At 37.9% G+C, this 18,139-nt stretch overlaps 1 long non-coding RNA gene across 1 annotated transcript in view; it reads right to left on the bottom strand.

Moving 5' to 3' along the window:
* The window catches only part of LOC107309736, a 76,117-nt gene extending 70,314 nt beyond the window's left edge, over positions 1-5,803 (bottom strand). The window contains exon 1 of the long non-coding RNA XR_001553311.2: positions 2,569-5,803. This is a non-coding gene — a long non-coding RNA (uncharacterized LOC107309736). The remainder of the gene's footprint in view (positions 1-2,568) is intronic.
* Between the last annotated feature and the right edge of the window lie 12,336 nt (positions 5,804-18,139).

The raw sequence follows: 18,139 nt of genomic DNA, 5'->3' as shown, positions 1-18,139 counted from the left end.
GCCAATGTGTCCTGTTCCAGATGTGTAGTTCTGTGTTCTGTGGATACTCAGCACTTAATGGCACCGAATAAAACTGAATTGCCATAATGCTATCTCAGAAGCCCCAGCTAGACCATAGACAGTGAAAGTATCATTTAATTCCTTGATTCAACAGCCATTTCTAAATATTCCTGAACAATGCAATAAACACAAAATGCAGTGATCAAATCGAATATTTAAAAGTCAATCAGGCTTGAAATTTAATTTTATCTAATTGGCTTACTACATTCACACATAACAGAAAAAAAACAGCCATCCTATATAATTTCATGTTTACAAAAATCACAAGTTGGACTGTTGTTTTTTTAAACTTCCTTAATCTCATTTTAATACTTTAGCTAACTGACTATTCCCTCTGCCACAGGTTTAACGCAGTCTTTTGGTATCCATCTATTTTCTGCTGACATACAATTCTATCAAAGCAACCTCATGTAATTTAGGTTCCAGTTTTGCATGCCCAAAGGAAAATCATATATAAATTTATGAATCAGATTCTTCATGTTTTGAGGGTGGGACAAAGTGTTTGTTAGTAATTCTTATGTACAAGTGTTGAGTAAGGAATTATACACAAGAAGCACTAAGTTCCACTGGTCTTACAGAAAGCCAAGAGCTGGGTACTTCATATTTTTTAATTCTCTTTATAGTTTCCTTATTAATGAACTATATACACACAGTGAGACATGCATCAGACTTGTTTATAATGTTCTATCAAGCTGGTGGTATTATTGTAAAATTTCAAGATTATCTTCTGAAATAGAAATTGTGCTGCAACATAAATCAATGTGCAACCTTGTGTGGATAATTGGTGCATTGCTTGTTAACACAACTAGAAAAGAATAATAACTGAGTATATAAATATTAGAAGGGCTTAAAAAAAACAAAAAACACAACAGGTGGCTGAGATCATGCAGAGTAAGTTTGTGAAGAAACCTCTCCTGACTAAAGAGACCTCAGAAAGCAACTACTGCAATACAGAAGTTTAAAAATAAATGTAGTTCTGAATGACACATATGAACTGTGATAACACCAAATTCCAAAGTATCTTCAGCAATGGAAACTTGAAATCCCTGGTAGTTATTCTGGAACCTAAGACTAGAGGGGTCCTACCTATAAGGCACATTGCAGTGGCGTAACAGATCAGCTCTGGATGAGCACCTCTTGGGACAGTGCAGAGATCTGTGCGAGTGGCTGGACACACTGCTTTGCCTTTTGTATCACAGTGCATTTGGAGCTACCAGGGTGGTCTGCGCAATAACAACATGGTCTGCACACCCATGGGCAGGTTCCAGAAGGACCAGTGTTGTAGCACATTTAAATGAGGAGCAATTAACTCCTACAAGGAATACGGCTATACATAATTAAATGATTAAATCTTAAAAATATTTTAAAAAAATACAGCAGAAAGTATATCAAAAGACAAGGAGTGGTGTTCATCTGCAACAAGTTGTTTGTAACAACTAAAGTCAGGTATTTTCATAAACAAGATACTGCACAGCAGTTTTGATTCTGTATGTCATTTGTTCTATCCATTAAAACATTACCAGTCTGTGTGATATCTTTCATGATATCACTCAGATTTGAGGTAAGATCCCACCTTGGCAAGTAGATATTTTTCATTTCCAGCAGGAAAACCTGAAAATCCAGCAGCTTGGAATTATTCTATTTTAATCTGATCATCAATATTCTTGATTCCTCCTTCCTTATTATAACAGCCAAACAAAACATACCTACCTCACAAACCCTGCTGGACACAAATATTACATTTTGACACATAACATCAGAGCAGGTATTTAGTTTGTCCTTAAACATAATACAAGATATAATCTCACCTTGATATGTAAAGCTTAATACATTTAACTCTCATGTAATATGATAAAAAATATAGTCCTATATTTCTGCAAGCTCTCTAAGAGGTTGCATAATATTTTTACAATATGAAGACAAATTGTACCAGTTTCCTTAAGAGATAACTTATGCATAGCAAAGTGGCTGTGTGTGAACACAACTAAGCTAGTTAGAAAGTAGCATAATATACATAATGTTTATAAAATGTGTTTAATATTTGCACTTGGAACTTTAAATTCACTTTAGCACTGACTGAATTATGCTTGGCTACCATGTGATGTCCAGGACATAAAGCAATTCCAATTCCTGTGTGTCAATCTAGAGAGCAGTTCAGGTTTTTATTCTTGTCTTCAATTTCTGCAAAGTGAGTGCTTTCATTTTTTCTAAAGTTGAGAGTTTTTAAACCTTATGATTGCTCAACAGCCCTCAAAATGGAAAGAAAGTGTTTTTTGACAGTCAGCAGGCAGTCGGGAGCAATACTTTCTGGGGAAGTGTGAACAACTTCATTTGTCTCAGAAGAACATTGGCTCTGACATCTCATGATGACAATTTAAATATCACCATTAACTGTTCCAGGCAAAGTAGTCTGAGTAGAAACACACAGCTTTGTCCTTAATCCAGAGTTGATAGAAGTGATAAAGATTAGAGATGGCAAATATCTATTGTGTCATCCTTTGCACTTACTGAAAAGCCAGCCTAGGTGGGTGGTTTTCTAATGCATTTACATCCCAAATGTTGCCGCATGTAGTCTTGTGCAAAGCCTTCTCTTCTACAGGCTCTTCCACCAGCAACACACCTGCCAAACAAAACAAAACAAAACAAAACAACCAACCAAACAAACAAACAACATAGAAAACATCCTAAATTTGTCAGAGCATTTCAAAGGTAGTATTGCTCTCCCCTGGTGATGTACTGGGTACTGGGGCATCAGTACCAGCCTGAGCTCAGCAGATACTGCCTGTGTCCTCTCCCTTTTGGGGCAGATCCAGCCTACTTAGGATGGGGCTTTGGCTCTGGGGAGGCTACGGTTAAGCCAGAGGAAGAAGAACAATGTGACCTTAAACATCGATGGCTCTTGTATGGGTGATTATCCTAAGTAAAAGCAGCATGAGGAAAAGCCTGGTCAGAACCCCTGTGCTGCTGTAACAGCCCTGCCTGCTTGCTGCATGGTAGGGATCAGATATCCTATGGAGGTATAGCAGTATTTGATGTACTTTGAAATGCAGTCCAGAATCAGTCTTTTAGAAATCTGATATGCTTTTAAACTCCTCAGGTCTCCCATTACTAAACTCAAGAGATGTAAGTAATGACTTTCCTAAATCAATTAACTTGTCTGGAGAATGTTTAAGTCTACACCTGCACTGTCTGTTGAACCAGCTATACACTGGCTTGTTTAAAACTGTCTTTCAGATTTTATTTATTTAATTTTTTAAAAAACTTATTTTGGTGTGTTTGAGTGCCAGATCCTGAGGATACAATGTTTTTCTTGATATCGCTTCTGTGTTTTCTCACATCAGTGTCTCTGTGGCACATCGGTGCCCTCTCACATCAGTGATCATCAGTGTCTCACATCAGTGGCCCTCTAACGCCCAATAAAGTTAAAATTTTGCCTCAGATTTTAATGCATAATTCCAAATGTCACTCAGTTATGGATCAACTGTTTGAGTATCTACACTTGGGTGGATATTACTTTTTGTCATATTGACTTCATACCAAGATTCTAGCCTGAAAGAATAGAAGCAAAGTTTCCAGATAGTGAGATTGAACTATAGGGTTTGGACCTCTGGAGATCATTGACTCCAACCCCTGTTAAAGCCAGTTCCCTACAGTATGTTCAGCATCCAGGCAGGTTCTGAATATCTCCAGAGGAGACTCCACAACATCTCTGAGCAACTTGTTCTAGTGCTCACCCTTAAGTTAAGGTTTTTCCTCATGTTTGTCTGGAATTTCCTGTGTTTCAGTTTGTGCCCATTACCCCTTGTCCTGTTTCTGGATACCACTGAAAAGAGCCTAGCCCTATTCTCTTGACACCCACTCTTTATATTTATAAGCATTGGACCTACATTTATAGTCAAACTGCACTGAGGCGTGCCATGCATGTATATATATATATGTTCAAAACTACTTGTCAGCAAAAAGTCCGGACTTGGAAGTAACTGTTATTAGAAAAATCATAGTGTTAATTCATTAGATGAGGAGTTTGTTCTATGCATTGTTGAGGCACTACCTGTGAGTACTGTGTACATTTTCTCAGAGAATATGAATTGTTCATCCTCCCACAGTAGGACATTTTTCCCCTTGAAAGATCTGTGATCTGCAGCCAATCTTGGCAGGACTGGCAACATTGAAGCCATTCAGGTGCTCCTAGGTTGAGAACTGTGATCACAACACAGTGCAAATGCGGGTGCAAGGAACTCACTGAAGGGAAGCAACACCCTCTCCTGATGCCATCAGCAAAACACAGGACCATGTTCAGCTGCTTCTTTTGGAAAGAGGTGCCAAAAGCAGCCTGATCATATTATAGTGTGGTAAGAAATGCCACATGGATTGCAAGCCTCAGCCAAGCCTCTAGCATATGGTTTGAGAAAATTAACTATATAACTTGCATGTGCTAAGAAATAAAGCAGAAGCTTAAGCTCTTTTTTCCTGTTTTTCATGTGATACAAGAACGATACCTCTCATTTTTTATTTCTTTAATTTTCACCAGTGTATCTGTCAGGGAAAAGACAGGAAAGATGGATGATACCTTTAATAGGAGAGTTAATTTTCATTGGATTGTATTAATTTTGTTTAAAAGAGTATCCAGATAAAATAGGACTGATAAGGAAATGGCAGGGTTAAAAAAAAAAAAAAAAAAAAAAAAAAAAAAGACATATAATAAGAGATCAGGAGATGTAAGGGTTAAACTGAAAGGTGCTGTGAGCCCTGAAATTGCTATACTTTTCCTTAGCTGAGTCAAAAATCATATACTATGTGCTTGAGTGATTTAATCTGACTAGATTGAGGATGAGAATGGACAGTTAGATCCTATGAGTATTTTCATCCTATATATACAAGTGCCCTTCATCAGAGAGATCAATGAACTGTAGTGATGACTGCCGTGTTGGAGGGTATCACTTCTCTGTTAACTGGACTCCCATTCTCAGTTCAGCCTGAATAAAACAAAATCACAACCATTCCTCCCATAGACAACTTCTTAATTGGGCTTAATTGCCTCTTGTATTAATTAGAAAATAAGTCTTATTTGATCAAAGATTTATTTTCAGATATGACCTTAGGTTAGTAAAACTGTGATGCATTCAGCAATATGTTTGTTATGCATATTTTATTTAGCTTTTTTTTTTTTTTTTAAATAAAATCCATAAATAGTACACAGAATAGGTTTATTCCATTAAGCAATGGCATGGCTCATGAACCTTGAAGGCACAAATATCCCTAGGCAAGAAATCTTCAAGGTATTGAATTCTGCTTCAAAATTAATATCAAATTCATTCACAGAATGCTAAAGCCATTTACGACACAGCTATCACTCAGCCATTTGATGAGTTATGGATCTAGGAAACAAATTTAGCACTTTGCAGCAGAATTCTCAAAGTTTAATTCTCTTTTTTTTTATAAGAACAAAAAAAAAATTAAACAGAAGCATTCAGACTCATTTAATTTTGATCTATAAAAACTGGGGGAAAAGCGCTGGGAAGAAAGAAGGAATGTGAGAAAAACACATGGGTCTCAGTTCAAAATGATGGGAGCTCTCAAAAAGGATTTGATTTTTTCCTCCATACTGAAGGCAAGAAAAAGGAAGAGATGGTATACCACCTCTGGTACAGAATCATTAAATCAGAATCATTTAAGTTGAAAGGGCCCCTTAAAGATCTTCTAGTCCAACTCCCCTGCACTGAACACCTACAGCTGGATCAGGTTGCTCAGAGCCCCCTCCAGCCTGACCTTGAATGTCTCCAGGAACAGGATATCCACCACATCTCTGGGCAACCTGTTCCAGTGCTTTGCTACCCTTACTGTAAAAAACTTTTTTGTTATATCCACTCTAAATCTCCCTGGTTTTGGTCTGAAAGCATTTTCTCTTGCCTATAACAATAGATCCTGCCAATGAGTCTGACCCCTTCTTTCTTTTCTCCAATGTGAGCAGCCTTTCCCCTCTCAGCCTGTACTGATAGTGGAGGCGTTCCATCCCTTGAATTATTTTTGTAGCCCTTCTCTGATGTGCCCTAACAGGTCCACATCTCTCCTGTAATGAGTACTCCACATGTGGATGCAGTACTCCAGGTGAGGTCCCACTATGTAGTGTTCTAGGTGAGATCCATTTCCCGAGGGCAGTTTAGAATACTGTGATGTCAATTGCCTGAGGGCAATTTGGAATAATGTGGATATTTCAGGAGCACCCAAGATTTACAGTGTACTCTAGGATGCACTCTCCAAATGCATGTACAAAGCCTACAAATATATCTTTCACAGTATGGCATAGCCCTTGCTGCCATCCTCCTAACACCTGCATGATGAAATTAAATTTTTCCATTAACATCAGCCTTGTGATCTCCATAGTGAATTCTGAAGTGACTGATAGCAAAGATGAACATACCGTGCATCCTGAAAGCTGCCTGAAAATTAACTATAGTGCAGTCTTCACCAAGAAAGCAGTGAGCTCACGCAGTTTGCTAAGCAATCTCCCTGTGGGTTTCTGGAATGAAAATTTTTTGAGATCTGATGAATTTGTAAGGAACAACTATGCAAGTGATGCTTGAGAACACAGAGGTTTCACTAAAGATTTGAGAGGAATAATTTTAAGTAGGCATTTGAGACTAGAACAAGATGGGCATTGACACGTGAAGCAGGCCTGCCCTTTGGAACTTCTCAGCAGTTGGGATCTCCTTGTGGAATAGCATAATTATGTTCTTGTTACTCCAAAAGAAATTGGTATTTTAGAGTTACAGACTGAGAAGAAGGGTTAAAAAGTAAGAGGAACTTTAAGAAACCATTTTATGCAGGTTCCTGCTGAGTTTCTTACTACCTTGCTCTGCTCCTCCAGCTTTGAGCAATGATATGTAGGAAGAGGGGAGTGGTGACGGATAAATAGGTTGACGAGAAAAGTATAGTCCAAAGGTGATGACTGATGAGAGCAAAAGTAAAAGAATATAACAGAAAGTTCACATGCAGTTCAAAGTTGTGTATTACATGATCCCTCCTTTTTGAATTTTGAGCTTACTGTACTGCAGCACTGAATTATTTTCTTCATATTATACCAAAATCTTAGTGTATTTTTCTGCTACCTCATCTTCTCCTGGATCTACATTCACCTTCATAATTTTGCATCTTTTTGATTGATGTTGATATGTAGTATAATCTAGTTTCATGAACTACCAGCATTCATATAATTCCACAAAGCACAGTGTGGCTGGGGATATTTAGCAAATTGCAAGAGGTCTTTATTTTTTCCAGTTCTAATTCAAGCAGCTGGAAGTTAACAACACGTAAAAGCATCTCAGCTTATAGCTAGTCTTCACATTGTGGATCTTAACCCCTCCCAATTCAGACCTCTAAAATATTCTCAACACAGTACAGTAATGGATGATAATAATAAGCACTTGAGTTGAATATTTACACTAACAACTTCCTGCAATTCCACTTTGGCTCAAGTAAGTCTGAGTACATTAAAAGAAGGTGGTCATTACCAGTCCAAAAAAAAAAAAAACAAAACAAAAAACAAAAAACCAAACAGTGGTGATACAGCTATCTGCTGTTTGCATGATTGGCTTGAGATTCAGTGCTAGATCATCACATCCCCAGGATAAGTTCTATAATGTTTCCATCCTTTGGAAGTAAGTACTTGTTCCACTTTCCCAGTATCTGCAATAATCCAGAGGGACAATAATGTAGCAAAGGAGCTTCAATATTTTATAAGAAGAAGCATATGATGTCAGCAGTAGGTATTATGGCTCAGTAGTTGTATTATCCCCAGTCCACTCCTCTATGAAGACATTTCTCCTAATTAGGTCAGGTATAAATTCATTCCTTGGATTAGGCTATAATTCAAAGCACCCTTGCGCTGTCAAACAAGTGGTTTGTTTGAGCAATGGCTTTTTTTCTTCTTCTTCTTCTTTTTTTTTTTTTTTTTCCTCATTTATTATGTTGTCTCATTGATTAATATTTTGGCTTACATGCATATTGTATCACACTGACTCATCATGCAGTGAAGAATGGTGGAAAAAAACATAACAGATGTAACAGAATGCAATAACCAAATAAAGAGGAGTAACTTTCTGATCAATAAGCTAATCTATTTGGTGAGATGGAAAAGTATGTTTGCAGGCATGATTTATTTTTACCTTAAACAACGCACAAAGGCCCTCACGGTTATGAATTTCCTGTGTCTGACTTACCAGAAATCTCCAGTGTGACTGAGTGCATGTAGGTCATGTAGTACAGATGCCTGATGGCTGATGCTCTTCCATGATGCTGTCTGTGGGCATGCACTGCAAAATGTAAGGAGCCTATACATTTAAGTAGTTTCCCTGGGCTGAAAGAGGGAATGGGCTGGAAGTGCTCTGTTTTTCTCTTTTATTGAAGAGACTTGGTTTCCATCCACAAAAGACCCGACTCAGTCAGCATATTCTGCGTATTTAACATCAGTCTGTGCTTGGAGAGACCTGGGTTGCAAGACAGAGCCAGCATATCAGATATTGCTCACTAACACAACTATCGGACTCTTCTGAACAAAAGCACTATAAAGACAAGTAATTTTAAATGTACTTCCAGGGACTGTCAATTGTGTGTGTGTGTCAACGACCATTGCTTTATTCAGTGAGTGAAGGGTTGTGGTACAATTACAGAAAGACCTCCTTCCTCTCTGTTGTCCAGGAGTCTGAGTACATCATGTCATTTGCAACAAAGATTTATCAAAATTCATATTGTGAAAACATGGGTGGGGTCCTTTAAAGTGTTTTTACTGAGCTTCTGAGATTACACCTATTGCAGAATTGATCAGCATCAAGAGGCAGAATTCACTCCAAGTTTTCACTCATGCTTGTTGGCTGAATATAACTAGAAGCCCCGAGGATCCCCTGTTAGCACATCACTAGATTAATAGTGTCAGGTCAAAACCCCACTCTGATTATTTGTCTGGGAGAATTTCAGTTCCCCATTCCAAATTTTAAAAGGATGGACGGCAATTTGTTTCAGTACCTTTGTTCTTTGTTCTTCACAGCCACATGCTAAGACCAGGATGTTTTCCTGTCAGCTGTTAGTACGTGACATAACATTCTCCAACCCACCTTGTCCTATTCCACTGTCTTTTGCTTTAAGATTTCAGACCTGATATAAACCAAGATAGCTGAGTGCCTTAAAGAGAAGTCAAAAGTTGCTGTCAGGAGACAAAGCTTGTCTGCACATTAGCAAATACTTGAGCAGTTTGTGTACCTCATAAGTCTACTTAAGTTTTCTGATGCTTTAACAAGTCAAGATTTAAACAGAGAAATGAGCAATAAAAGAAAAAAGGGTGAGAACAAAAGTTACCATCATAAAAATCTGTTAATGACTTCTTCTAGGGGACAGATTTCTTTTAGGATCCTCAACACAAACTTTCATCTCTTCTCTCCTGTAAGTGCAGTGACTCTTTCTGATATCCAGACATTCCCTCTCTGATATCTTTCTTCACTAGCTCATCACTTTCTGCAGCATTCACCTTTCAAGGGGCAGTTTTTCAGTCTTCATATCTGCATGTAGCCAATTCTTTTTCTCTAGTTTGTTTAAAAATTACCCCAAACTCATTAAAAAGTGTGGTTAAGAAAAATGTACTTTCCCTATTGAGGGGAAAAAAAAAAATCAGGTCACATTTTACTAATTACAAAGTTCTAGGGGGATAATAGAAATATTCAACATGGAAATAACCCAGAGGAAAAGGTGCTTTTAAGTCTTTGTTGACCCAAGTGTGATTCATTTGTACACCCACTGGTCCATGCTGCCTGGTATTACCCTTTCTTGCAACTCATAATTTCTTTCTGTGCTTTTAGATGCCTCCTTGCTCACTGGGCTTCAGTGGCTGTCCTGCCTATTTCTTCTCTTCAAAGTCCTCTGTAAATGAAATCACTTCCTTCTCTTGGAGTGCAAAGGAGAAAACTCAAAGAATATTGAGAGAGGCCCCATCAAAAAGGGAAAACTGCCATAAAGAGGAGCTACTGTGATTATTTACCGTATTAAGAAACAACATTAAAAACAACAACAACAAACAACAAAACCAAGACAAACAAACAAAAAAACACCACTGTTGCTAAAGTTATAAGACTTAAAAATCGAGAGTTACAAAACCCTATTTGGACATTCAGCCATCTGTTCTTCCCTTGCACAAACACATCCTACTTTAGTATTTGTCATATTCATATTTACAAATAATGCTGTATCATACTCTTTTAAAAAGCTCATTTTGATAAACAGACAAGTGATAGACAGACAGATGGACGTGCATAATGAACAGCAGGATTTAGAACTGCTAGGAGAACATAACTTATTCAAAACAAAGAACAGCACTGCTGGGTTCCTGTCTATGGCAGGCCTGGTTGGTTCACGCTTCAGGCTAGGTTTACTGTTAAGGCAAACTTTGTCCATTATAAATCTCTTACTTAAAGCACACAAACTTGACGACACCCTTAGTGACACCTAAAGAGCTGGAGGGCAGCACTGCCCAACTTTGGCTATAGGACATCTGGTAAATGTAGCCTTTTCTCAATATTAGGCCTATTGAAGACTTTTTTAGTTAATAAAGCAATTGCTCTCTGCAGCTCCCTCAGGTGGAGGGGCAAAGGGAGGTGCTGGGCTCTGCTTCTGGTTACTGAGGACAGGATGGGAACAGCACAGAGTGCCAGGGGAGATCAGGCTGGGCACTGGGAAACATTTCTGTACCATGAGGGTGGTGACATCGAATAGTAATCTCTGGACTGAGCATGCTGAAATAGAACTGCTTGTTAGCCTGAATGGAGAAGTCAATTTTCATAGCAGCTATTATTCCTGGGAAAAACACAGACACAAAAACAACAACAACAACAAAAAAAAAACCCAAATCACTGTCACCACCTCCACTAACAGACCAAAAGCAAAGAAAACAGTCAAAAGGTGTGGCAAACATAACATGATGTGGTTCTTGCAGGTGTGTTTGCACAGGAGACAGAAGCATCAATAGCTATGTTTGATTTTTATTCTCTAAATCATCACCAATACACTCTTTGAATAGTTGAATTCTGTTTTTGTTGTTGTTGTTGTTTGTTTGTCTGTTTGTTTTAATAGGGCTTCTAAGAAGGTGATGTTAATCTTAGAATCACAGAATCAAAGAATCATGGAATGGGTTGGATGATGACCTTAAGCATCATCATGTTCCAACTTTCCTGCCATAGGCAGGACAAGCCATGACCGGCCATAGGCAGCTAGATCAAGTACTAGATCAGATTGCTCAGGTCCCCATACAAACTGACATTAAGTACCTCCAGTGACAGGACATCCACAACCCCTCTGGGCAAACTATACCAGCAACTCACTGCTGTCTCAGAAAAAAAATTTCTCCCTGACATCCAATCTAAATCTCTCTTCCTTTAATTTAAAAGCATTCCCCCTTGTCCTATCAATACCTACCTGAATAAGAAGTTGATTCCCCTCCTTTTTATAATCCCCTTAAAATGCCTCCTCACAGCCTCCTCTTCTCCAGGCTGAACAAGCCCAGCTCCCTCAACCTGTCTTCATAGGTAAGTGCTCCAGACCTTTGATCATCTTTACAGCCTCCTCTGGACCCACTCTGACAGCTCCACATCTGTCCTGTGTTTGAGGCTCCAGTCTTGGATGCAGTACTCTAGATAAGGGCCTTATGAGTGCTGTCCACCCCTCTTCACCATTCAGTACAAATGATAGCCATGACGTTTCAAATATGATGGAAAGCAGCTGAGCAACCACATCAGCCAGCTTCCTTCAGACGCTGGGATGCATGTCATCTGGCCTAATGATCTTGTACACATTCAGTATCATGAGTCAATTTGGCTTTGAATCCTTTGTGGGAAACCAGAGCACAATGGCATAGCTAAGACACTTGTGGCTATTACCTCAATATGACCAATAATCCTTTGTACTACACAGCCTCCACTTTTCAGCTGTCAGTACTGACATCAGATGAGAGTTAAAACAAATGATTGTCTCACTACCCACCTCTTCACTTGCTTTTACAAAGATGGGTTGGAAGATATCTCAGCTCCCATAAACATTTTCATGGAAATGTGAAATTACTATTACTAAAACTTCTTTTATTTCCTCAGCTGTTCCTAGTTGTTTCCCTCCCTTTTCCCCAGCATCAGTACATAGAAGAGGGATAGCTTGTTTTCTTTGCAAAGACCACAAGTATGGGCACATCAGGCTTTGCATGACAAAGCCCTTTTTCTGTACCTCACTGGATGTCTAGGTCTCTACATTACCTGCCTGGGACAAAGCCCTTTACAAAATCATGATGGAAGTGTATGAAGGAAGCAAATTGCAACATACAAGGGTAATAATTGCAGTAGTTCTACAAAAACAATGCGTTCATAGTGAGTCCCTCTTGCCATACCTATTCTTTAGCTATTTACAGAAAAATGACATATGAAAAGCAGACTGCACTGATTTCCCTTTCACTGGAGAATCTTAAGCCACAATCTCCTTCTCCATGGATTGAGAAGCCTTACAGGGCTACAATGCTGCATTTGGGCTTGTAAGAGGTACTCTGCTGAGGAGAGAGGGGTAGTGGGATGAAACAGTGCTGTTCAAAGTAAGGTCATTTGAGGTCCAGAAAATATCCATGGAGAGACAAAAGGGTTGAGAGGGTAGAAAATTAAGAGATACTGTTGATGTTTTAGTATGGAAACCACTGGGCGTATCATGCTAAGATGAAATGAATACTGGACAAGAAAGGCATGGATGAGAAATTGTTATTGCAGTCCAGTCTGATCACTTGGATTAGATACTCCCAGTCAGGTAAAATGGCATGGAATAAAACAGAAAACTGAAATTCTTTTCATAGAGGAAGTTTGCAGCCCTGCCTCCTTCTCCTTGCTCGTGTTTGCAGTGAATAAGTGCATACTAAGTGACAGCAGAGAGTCTTAGTCCAATTTTAAATGAATGCTGCAAAGTGGGCTTTTGACAACTTATTAAAAATTCAAGTATAATTCCAAACCCTCGGGTTACTTGATTTTATAGTTAACATATCTCTGTTTGAATAGCAATACATGATGTCTGTCAGCAAGCCAGCCACAATAGCCCTAGGCTGATTTTCCAAAAATAAAATAGCAGTCTATAGCTGTCAGGACTGTGCTGGAGACATGTTGTACATGGGCATCTCTTTAGCTTGATAACTCACATAGTTGAAATGTGTCTAAGAGCTGGCTGAAGCAGTCTTGGAATCTGAAGGAAACAAGGAAACTCTGTTCTTCTCTGCATTGTGGCATAGGCAGAGCACCTACTGGTAATGGCCTTTCAAAACCCAGGTTACATCAGAAGAGCACTGAGTAGACTCATTATATATATATATGTGTGTGTGTGTGTGTGTGTTTAACACATAAACTAAAGAAAAAAAAAAAAGACACAGGGGTTGGTCCATTTAAAACTGAACAGAGAGTGAGAGTTGTGGTAATTTTTTTATTTTCTTGATTATTTCTAAGAGAAGTAATATAAAGGAAATGAAGGGAATTATATGTTTCAACAGATCACCTACGCTGATTGTGACAGAAGTGTAAAGATGTCTGAGTTAATGAATCCTTACTATTTGAGAGCTGACACAAATATAGCCCCTCTGGGTTTTGTTTTCTCTATCTGTAAGAAAGGCAATAACTCCATACCTGTGCCCTGGCTTGCAACTGGAATTGCATTTGTGCAAGCACTTATACAAATTGAATGTAAAGTTCAAATATATTTACTGAAATAAGGAGGTTTAGCTTTTGTTTAGTTTAGTTTAGTTTTGTTGTTTTTTAACATAAACTATAATCAATTGCACAGAATTATTTTAGCAAAAAAGACACTCAAACTGGCACTTACATGGAATGTGAGAAATGTTTGCAAAGTACCATTTACTCCATATAACCTTTATATTTGGCTAAGCTTTTATTTTCTGCTCACCTACACCCTATTAATCTTGCCCAACTCATACACACATGTGCAGTATTTGAATACTTATTAATTTGAATATCTCTCTGTATGCATTTCAACTCATACGTATTTGTGCATATCTGTATAAATGCACGTGACTTCTATTTAGACTGATAGCTGGACTGATGGTTCTTGTTTGGAAAAGAGAATGAGCAGAAATAAGTACCATTTACTTTGTGTTTCCTGTTTTGTCAGTTTGGAGGCCTATACTCACAATCCAAATCAGTCATATAATACGTCTATAGTACATGTATTCATGTTTGCAAGTATGACAAGAATATCACAGGGAGCATTTAATTTATAGTTTTAATTTTCTCTTGCAAAATTACTGAATTGAGAAAAAGTTACAGAGCCATTCTATTTTAAATATGGGAAATGATACTGAGTAGTCCTATTTCACCACAAAACTCATTGTTTAATACTCATATCTTCCTTACAGAATGCCAATGTCTACATTTCAATTAAGAGGATATAAGAAAAAAACAAAAGTGGAGGTGATGCAATGCAGTCAATTTTAGAGCTGGTAAAGTGACAGTTCAATTTGTCTTTACATTAAATTCAGCTGACCACAACGGAAAATAGAATCTTTGTCTACCGTGGTCACATTTGCACATGAATCCTCTCACTGTGACACTGTTAGTAAGATTTATTCGCTCTGTGAAAAGCAGAGCAATCTTATCATATGATCTCATGCATAAACTGATCAAATTTACTGCAAAACATTTTTTTTCCTTGTGTTTTTGATAATACTATTCTGGTCTGTATCTTCATTTCTTTGATAGAACCAGTTTTCACAAAATCACGGAACTGCAGGTGTTAAATGGGCCTCTGGAGACCATCGAGTCCAATCCCCCTGCTAAACCAGCTTCTCTACATCAGGTTGTACAGGAAAACATCCATGTGGATCTTGAATATTTCCAGAGAAAGTCTGAGGGAGCTGGGCTTGTTTAGCTTAGAGAAGAGAAAGTTCTGGGGAGACCTTATTAAGGCCTTCCAGTACTTAAAGGGAGCATATAAACAGGAAGGGGACCAACTTTTTACATAGGCAGATTGTGATAGGACAATCAAGAGGGAACAGTTTTCATCTAAAATAGAAGAGATTTAGATTAGATATTAGGAAGAATTTTTTTACACAGAAGGTGGTGAAGCACGAGAACAGATTGCCCAGAGAAGCTGTGGATGCTTCATTCCTGGAGGAGATTGAGGCCAGGTTAAACTAGGGCCCTGGCCATCTTGATCTAGTTGGTTGCAAACCCATTCACAGAAGGGGATTTGGAGCTAGATGATCTTTAAGGTCTCTCCCAACCCAAGCCATTCTATGAGTCCAGGTTTGATTCTGTGATTTATTTCATTTTGTCCCATTCTTCACTAATAGGCATAATATGTAAATTTTGCACTACGAGTGTGCTTGTCACAAATTTCAATGTCAGACTACCTCAGTTATCTCAGTAAAAAACTCTTTCACCATCGGCTCTTAAATGAGCTTCTTCAGACAGAAGTCCCATTTTAAATATTAGCTTGGTTACTCTTCCCCCCAGCTATTGTCTTTTGAGTATCACACTGTCTCTGATATGAAAATGCCGTATAACTACAGCATAAGAATGACATGAAGGAGCAAATATATATTTCTCTTTCTAGTATAAAGTACTCATAGTCTGCAGATTGACTAACATATCCAGGCACTTAATTCATTCCCAGTAAAAATTTCCCTAGAGACACTAGACTTTTAGAGAAGATCTTACAGAAGGACATATCTATACATCGGAAATGTATTTCTGTGGTTAAATGAATTTATTTTCTTTCTTCAGTAAGGTCCTGTCATCTGACTTAAGTTACTTCATTTTAAATAAAATCTTTCCACCTCACAAACCCAGGCCTTTCCTCTTAGCAGCAATGTCATATAATTCTTACTTTCTTTCTAATCTTTCAAGTCATAGTACATAATAGCCACATTAAAACTCTACTGAAGGATTTGTTTTTTATGTTTATAAAGGCTTCTATGGAATATATCACCAGAGCACTTGTTCAAGTCAGAATAGATGTTCAAGTATGGAAGACAGAAACCTTGTTTACAAATGGGTGTCTTTAATATCACTCATTGCAGTGGTGACTTAGAAGGCACTGTGGCTAATGTGAGAAATATTCTATTAATCTAGCTAAAGAAATTCAGCATGTCACATCTTTTGTAGTGTGTACTTTTTTATGTCTATACAAAAGCACAAGTCTATGTTGTTTCCAAAGCCCCCAGAATGGAATGGGAGAGTTCTTGAGCTGTATTCAGAAGTTCAGAGGTATACAATTTGTTCTTCATGACCTTGAACTACAAGAAAATTTGACACAGTGCTTTAAGGCTGTCAGGCATTTGCTGGTGACAGCTCATATGATGAGATAAAAATGGAGAAGTGGATATGGTTCCAAACCTTTCCTTGGCCAAATAAGGAAAGAAGAAGAGAAACAATGAATGGCTGTAAAGCAAGTCTTGGTTGAATTGCATCAGAGATTTATTTACCTTGGGACTGTACTGAAACCCCGAGATAACTAGTCATATTTCAGGGAATAGACAAGAGAACAATCTAGTAGAGAAAACAGAGAGAAAATCAAAGGATGTGGAAAAGAGAAAGGAGAAAGAAGTTATTACTGAAAACTCTTCTGGTATTTCATCTGCACACTTTCTATGCCCCCATTTAAATTAACAATTACCCAGAACAACAAGGAAACCTCTAAAGCCACTGCATGATTCCAACTGATTTCAGATTTCAACAGGAACTCTGACAAGGTATTGCAATATTGTTTCCAGGGAGAAAGCACCCTGAAATTCAGACATACTTCCTGCTCCTAAGAAGGCAGGCATTCTTTACCTGTGTTCTGTCAGAGCTTTCACTTTAAAGTGTGTCTTGAACATTCACATCAAGTACACTATATCATATATATATCCACCTTATATTATGTACCAGAAATACTGCAGGGAAATATCACAAGAGGAGTAAACAAGAACTAATGTTATTCTGTTCTGTAGTGGACAGTATGAAAATGCAAATGATCAGAACATTTCAAGCAATTTAGTTATCTTGTTGATAGCACAGAATTCTGTTCTGGTACCCGTAATACAGGAATCAAAGTGCATTAATTATGCCTGACACTGTGGGCTCCTTGGAAATGACTTTTACATTAGAAAATGTGGGAAGAGGTCTAAAGCATCTAGGTTAAATTAAAAGTGGAAGAATGAGATAAACAGACATAGAAACTCAGGTTAAAGTTTAGATGAAACAACATAACCGTCATCCATAATGAATGTTTTCAGATTTAAAAAACCTCTGCAAGGTATATGTATACACATTTTTCACTTCCCTTTATAAAGTTGTTTCACCTTCTTGCTGTACAATAGAGGATATCAGTGAGTGAGAAATAGGAATGGACAGAAGTGGGAGAAAACAGTTAAGGTAGAAACTGTTTTAGTTGTTTTTGAACCCCATTAATATTAGTGTAATTAAAATATTATGCAGTTTAGGTGGTTTCTATGTTTTTCAGCTATAGCTGTGGACTGTATGTTTATAGCCATACTTCAGCTCCTTGAAATCTTAAGACTCAAAAGAGTAGTATTGAAAGGAAAGTTTGTTAATATTCATGTAATCAACACTGTATTGACAAAGCAGCTGGAGACATGCTGTAGAAGACCCTTGAATTTTTAGCAACTATCAGTCTTTACCTACTTCATCTAACTGTACATTGAATAATGAAAGAGGTAACACAGATCAGGGAATTTCAAATGTATGCCCCAAGCATGCACACATATTACAACAGTAAAATGCAACCTTAGGCATTAGTAACAGGATTTGGATAATCACAGGAAAAGCCATTGGTACGGAAATGATATTCTTTTTGTTGACATCATGTTACTTAATGAGACTGAGCAAAGCTGAAAATACACTGATTGACATGAATATTACGTTACTAAAAACAACTTCAGTGAGGCTTCTCTGCAAGTTAACATTTAGTTTTACTTTATTCCCTCCTCACTTGTCTCAAGGAATAATTTGAAACAAAAATCATATGCTCATGTTTTCTAGATGGCATTAAGTACTAAGATAGCAGG

The sequence above is a fragment of the Coturnix japonica genome, chromosome 2 (assembly GCF_001577835.2).
Source record: "Coturnix japonica isolate 7356 chromosome 2, Coturnix japonica 2.1, whole genome shotgun sequence".
NCBI lineage: Eukaryota > Metazoa > Chordata > Aves > Galliformes > Phasianidae > Coturnix > Coturnix japonica.
This window is presented reverse-complemented; position numbering and strand designations above follow the sequence as displayed.